Source organism: Ursus americanus, chromosome 35 (genome assembly GCF_024610735.1).
Source record: "Ursus americanus isolate L20-20 chromosome 35, mUrsAme1.1.p, whole genome shotgun sequence".
NCBI classification, from domain to species: Eukaryota; Metazoa; Chordata; class Mammalia; order Carnivora; family Ursidae; genus Ursus; species Ursus americanus.
Window position 1 is genome coordinate 21,214,548 of NC_142161.1, and position 7,112 is coordinate 21,221,659.

The 7,112-nt window shown below is 34.9% G+C and overlaps 1 pseudogene; it reads left to right on the top strand.

The window, feature by feature from the left end:
* LOC148107126 (polyadenylate-binding protein 4 pseudogene) overlaps positions 1-2,352 on the top strand; it is a 197,672-nt pseudogene extending 195,320 nt beyond the window's left edge.
* The last annotated feature ends 4,760 nt before the right edge of the window (positions 2,353-7,112 follow it).

Sequence of the window (7,112 nt, forward strand, 5' to 3'; positions counted from 1 at the left end):
TCCTTCCTAACCCTATTTTAATTTGCCCCTTAGAATTTGCTAAGAATTTTTAGCATGCCAGCCAATGACTTCCAAGTACTTAGGGAATTTTATTTTTTCCAAATAAGTATTTATATTTCATAAAAATATGAAATTATTTCATGCAAGTATTTCACTTGCCAGCAGTGGCAATGAGATGTCACTTTACACCTGTCAGAATGGCTAAAATAAAAAACACAAGAAGCAACATGTGTTGCAAGAATGTGAGGAAAAAGGAACCCTCATGCACCATTGGTGGGAATGCAAACTGGTGCAGCCACTGTGTAAAACATTATGAAGTTTCCTCAAAAAATTAAAAAAAAAATAGAATTACCATATGGCCCAGTAACTACACTACTGGGGATTTACACAAAGAATACAAAGACACTGATTCAAATATATATATGCAGCCCTGTGTTTATTGCAGCATTATTTATAATAGCTGACATATGGAAGGAACCTAAGTGTTCATCCACAGATGAACGGATGAAGAGGTGGTGTATATACAACGGGATAATACTGAGACATTAAAAAAGAACGAAATCTTGCCATGTGCAACAACATGGATGGACTTCAGGGTACAGTGCTAAGTAAAACTAGAGAAAGATGCATACCATGTGATTTCACTCATATGTAGGACTTAAGAAACAAAACAAAAGAAATAAAGAGACAGACAAAAAACCAGACTCTTAACTGCAGAGAAGAAACATGATTACCAGAGGGGAGGGGGGGGGTAGGTAAATAGATGAAGGGGATTAAGAGTACACGTATCATGATGAGCACTAAGTAATACATAGAACTGTTGGATCACTATACTGTACACCTGAAACTATCAGAACACTATACATTCATTATACTGGAACAAAAGGCGAGAAATTTTAGGTGTATAAAATGCTATACACCACCACCAACAAAAAAGAAATATAATCAAATACTTTTTCTCATGACTTATAAAAATTACTCTAAAATTGTATTGCTGCCCCTCATTCAATACTAACAAATTTCTAAATTTTAATAGTTATTGATGACTTACATTCTTTCACCTATTTGCAAAGGATTTTTGTTGATTCATCATGTTTACTATTTCAAATATACATGCCTGCTACATAGTAAAACTCTTAGTAAAAAAAAAAATTCTGGAATAAAAATAATGAAAAAGATGTCAATGGACAATTTCAGTCTATGCTGCATTCAAAGAAATGTTATGTGTTAAAAAATATTTATTGGCTCATCACTCAGATTTAACTTCCAGAAAAATAAAAAAGATCTTACACAGTTAATTGTCATTAACAGGAAGTAAAATTACAAATAAAGCAACCCTATTTTCTGCGCTTTTAATTACATTGGATGTACAGCGGTTTTTAAAAATTTGTTACTTCAAGACATCTTCCACTTCATTTCCAAGGCTATTTTAAACCTGGAGCACTACTTATACACGCAGAGACCTCACTTCTTAGTTTCCCATTCACATTGTGAGATCGACAGAGGACATACAAAACCTAAGAGTTCTTATTCTGGAAAGTGTCCCTGCTAATGTCAGCAGTTCCAGACTGTAGCTGGTGGCTACCTTGTGCCAGCATTTCCACAGGCTCAGGGAAGACCTCCATATTTTACACCTAGGTCGTTAGCACAAACGAAGACAAATCTATACTGGCAGCAAGGTGGGAAACCTGAAGGCTCTCAAGGAATGCCAAATGCTATAACCAGTCCAGGCCTCATCGAACTCTATGCCCTCTGGCTCCAACTGGAACTGTGTGCCTGGACCACTTGACTATGGACTTTGGTGGGGCTGGTGCTGCCCGGCAAGGGCTGAGTGACAGCTGCCAGTCTGGAGGTGTCCCAAAGTTGTACATAACTTAGCTTCTTATGCTACTGTTGCTGCCACTGTTCCTCAGACTGTTAACACCTTACAAATACACCTCCCTTGTCTGAAGCCATCATCCTGCCATACAGCCTCTGCAGGCACCCCAGTCTACCATGCATGTGCAGTGGCAGGAGTCCTGTCTCCACCCTGGCCATAGCACCCTCCCCCACCCAGGAGCAAAAACAAATAGGAGAGAATGTTTGTTCCCATTTGGCGAAACCATGCCTTCAAACCTGGCTGGAAACATTATGGGAATGCTGCTGGAGATGGCAAACTGCAAGCTGTAGCCCATGCTGGAGTCTCCTGAATCTCTCCATTCCAAGACGGATAAAACTATGGCAGTTCTACAGGCTCATCATGCCAAGAAAGAGGCTGTCCAGAAGATGGACGCTGTTGCTGCTGCTCTCTTAGACAACGAAAAACCAAATCAAAAGCCAAATACCTCTCATGAAATTCTGCTCAAGGTCTGAAGACTTCCCAGCTTATACTGTGAATCTCAACACCAAGAATCAGAGACTGCAAATTTAATAAGTCACTTTCTATCAGAGATCAATTATGAAGTGCCTAGAAATTTCCCTTTATTTTTTTTTAAAGATTGTATTAATTTATTCGACAGAGATAGAGACAGCCAACGAGAGAGGGAACACAAGCAGGGGGAGTGGGAGAGGAAGAAGCAGGCTCATAGCAGAGGAGCCTGATGTGGGGCTCGATCCCATAACGCCGGGATCACGCCCTGAGCCGAAGGCAGACGCTTAACCGCTGTGCCGCCCAGGCGCCCCATATTTTTTTTTTTTCTCTTTCAGAAATTTTCAATTAAAAAAATATATTCTCTGGGTTCTGCTAGGTCCAGTGTTAACATTTTTTTTTCTTTTGTGGGTTTCTTTTTTTTTAAGATTATATATTTGAGAGAGAAAGAGAGATAGAGCATGAGCCAGAGCGGCCGAAAGAGAATCTCAAGCAGACTCCCTGCTGAGCTCAGAGCCTGATGCAGGGCTCCATCTCAGGACCCTAAGATCATGACCTGAGTTGAAACCAAGAGTTGGATGTTCAATCAACTGAGCCACCCAGGCACCCCAATGTCTTGTGAGTTTTGATATTTCTCCCCAGGAATTTGTTTTACTTGATATACCCAAGTTTTAAGTTTCTCAATAAAGGAAAAAAAATCTCCATAAAAAACACATTAAAAAGAAAAGTTCTCATTCTAGGTCTAGGTATATGCTTAAAGACCATCACTGGGAGAATTACCTTAGACTTCCTCATAGTGTCCTCCTTTTATAATACATTCTACAATATATTCTTTGGGGGATCCTTGGGTGGCTCAGTTAAGTGTCTGATTCTTGATTTTGCCTCAGGTCATAATCTCAGGATCATGAGATCAAGCCCTGTGTTGGGCTCCATGCTGGGCTGGGAGCCTGCTTAAGATTCTCTCTCTCTCCTCTCTCTGCCCCTTCCCACCCTTTCTCTCTAAAATAAATAAATAAATAAACAAATAAAAATATATATCAATATAAAATTTAAAAATAAATAAATATATTTCTGTGTCTATTCTAGTTTTTCTTTTCAAATATATCTTTAAAATTAGCTACTCCTTTTACAGATGGCCTACTTTGCTTTCCTATCCATATAGTGAGTTTATAATGTTTTTAATTCCAGAATTTCAAATTTTATTATTTTTCATTATTTTTCAAATAAGCCTATAGATTTTTCATGCCATCCTGGTCTTGTCTCATACTTTCCTACATCTATGATTTCACTGATTCTTATTATGAAATATTCTTTTTATTGGTATTATCCTGTTTATTGAACTACATATTGTCTTGTTTTGTCCTCATGGTGACTTTTTATACATGTGATTTATAATGATTCTTACGTTGAACATATTTTCAGTGAGTGTTACCCATGAGAAACTATGTATCCTGGAATCTGAATATGTTGTTATAAAATCATTTTAAGTTTTGTTTAAATCATTTTAAGTTTAAAATCATTTAAGTTTGTCTCTTCCTGAGCCTTATGGTTTTACTCATGCCGTGTAAGTTTTAACGTTGACTTTCTAGTTATTTTCAATAATCTCATTGTAGGGCAACCTCACACTTGTTTGCCGTGCAATCCTATGATTATGTTTTATTTTAAGTTATCATTGTCTTATAGCCAGGATAGGTAGATCTTCATGTTGCCTCCTGGTATAGGAGATAAAGTTTTTCAAATCTGAAAGTAGATCATTTCATGGCTCCTGGCATTATTTATCTGGTTTAATCTGGCTCCCTACAAGGAAAATACTGTTTTCATTATATCCTTCCTATTGCAGGGCCGAAACTGTAATTCCCAAACATGAGGAGTTATATCAAGTTCTGCTGCACTGATGATCTCTTTGACCCTTTTTATAACTAGGATATTGATATTCTCCTTTGCTTTTGTCACCAAGAGTCCATTCTTTCTTGGAAACATTTTTATATTTTTTTAAAAAATCCATTCCTATGGAAAGAAGAGTGATTAAATGAGAGAAAGAAAGAACAATGGACGGAAGAAAAGCCATTAAGATAGGCTTTGAAGTCTTAAACTGTCAAATATTTGGCATCGAACTAAATCTCTCAGCCCAATTTCTTCCAACAAGCTGATTCCTGCCTCTGTCTTTATTATCTCCTGTTTCTTTTATCCTAGCATACTTTTCACACATATCCTTGTAAATCATTCTTCCTTCACATCATCCAGACTCCATCCAGCTTAAATGTCCATTAATTTGGGAGGTGTTTCTTGAAACATTACCCTCTTGTCTATGTGCTCCACTTCCCCTTATCATTCTCCATAAAGTTATTTACTTATATCCATTAATATTACATATGTATTTGCTTTTTCACATATTTTTAGTCTTCCTTCATTAAAATGCTAGCTTCATGGTGGGGCCTTTGAATTATATGTCACTGCTATGTCCCCAGAACACAGGAATGATGACTGTTTGTTAATATTTTATGATCAATATATAATAAATATTTAGTAAAGTGTCATTAATTAAACATATACACCCTTAGAATAATTTAAAGCTCTTCAAATTTAAGCTATGGAGATCATCTCAGTTTTTATCTAAAATAACCTCCAGGTCATTTATTTCTTTTTATTAGTTTTTACTTTTCTTCTCTAGTACAAGAAAAAGAGCCAAAAAGTAGTTTGCTTAAGTTAGAATTTTAAAGCCTATAATAAGAATTCCTTTTATCTTTTGGTGGCAGATAGCCAGTAGACAATCAGTGAAATTATGAAATATTTATTTTTAAGAACACAAAAGGAATAAAAGAAAAAAATCAATAGTCTTTGTTTTAAGCTCTCTAGAGGAAATCATTGTCCATATTTGCAACACCACATCCATTTTTCAAGCCAAATAGAGGAAAATATAAATAAAAATTTATTTGATTCCCAGGATATCTTCAAATAAATTGCCAAAGCCAAACATTCTCAATACCAGAGGACATCTTCAAAATTTTAAGATGAAATTTATAATAGGGCAAATATTTATCAAAATAACGCCATATCTTAAAAATATGTTAGAATTCAAAATTGCCATATTTTCACTGATTGTTTTGAGGCACATAAGTCCATTTCCATGTATTTATGTATGTATGTATGTATGTATTTTCCATTTCTATTTAAAAAGCAAAAAATATTATGTTATGCTATGATGCAAGGGATTAGGCCTTGGGCTCATTTTCTTGAGCTTTTCCATGTCCTGCACTCTGTTGATTGTTACTACATAAATAGTTACTATTTATGTATGCTCCAAACTAAAAAAAGGGCCACAATTCAAACATCTCATTTAAGTAAATGAATGTTTATTTTATCGAAATTTTGTTACAAAAAAAATTATTCCTTATTCAGAATAAGGTTTATTTTATTATTCAAAAATAAGATTTAAGAATAGCCTAAGTACACTCTTTGGAACTCCCCAAAATTTCTTTCATTTGGGAACAAAAATAAAACTTCAGTATTTTTCTCTTGGTGAACTAATTTACAGATCTATATTCCATGATCCCAATGACACTAAAGCAACCCATTGATCAGGAAAACTTCTTTATCTGCATATCAAAGGACCTATCATTAAAGCAGTCCTATTTATCTATCCTAATTGTTCCTCCAGAAATATTAGAAAGGAAGAAAGCCTGTTATTGGTTAATCAGAATTATTTTCAAACTATATTTAGAAATTGTGCTATTTCTTAATTTACACTTTCTCTACAGACACAGAGGAAAACAGCAAGATTATAGCAGAGATTATCACATATTCACATTAACCAGATTCTTCCCCAAATTATATATACATCCTGATGGTTTAAGAAATTACAATATTTAATTTTTAAGCTCAGAAATTGAACAACTCAATTAAAATAATAAATCTTGTTTGTTATCCATGTTGGGGATTTTTTCTCCTGCCATACTTTTACCTGTGATAACTCACTGTTCTCTTTCACTCTCTATTTCTCTGTCTCCCCCTGTCATGTCCCAGGTGTGTGCTTATTATACATGAACATTTCCATTGATTAGGAATGGCCCACAGCTCTCTGTCAATATCTGAGCATTGTTACACTTGACCAAGGGATCAAATGTAAAAATATCCTAAGGAAATGAGATGGACTCTAAGTAAATTCCTTAAACACAAATATAGGGCTAAAATCACATATCTCTTGTGTTTTATTTTCTTCTACATTGAATCTCAGAATGCAGTTGAGTTTGTGTAAGTGTGTGTGTGTGTGTGTGTGTGAGAGAGAGAGAGAGAGAGAGAGACAGAAAGAGACAGAAAGAGAGAGATAGCCTAAAACAAAAGCTATTTTTGTGTTTTGGTGAAAAGCAAAATCACAGAAAATGATTTTTTTTTTTTAAATCTCTGTATGGAAGTGATCTTTAGAATTGAACTTCGCCCAACAAAAGATCCATAGAATTCTAAAGAATGAATAACCAGATGTGTATTTTCATATTGGATTGGTTGATGAAATCCCTGATAAAGTATAGGATTAGAAAACAAAATTTAAAGAGCAAACATAACATAGTTTTTACAAAGATAATTTTATGATGGCTATAAGTAGCTATTACTTTACAAAGCAATAAAATCATAGTAGATATAATAAGACTTGGTATAGGTTAGAAATACTGGATGTTTGGATCAGAAATGTTGAATATCTAAAAGTATTCTACCTTGTACAGCTGTCATTTACTCCACAGAACCTATTATTTTGTAGATTGTGATTAAA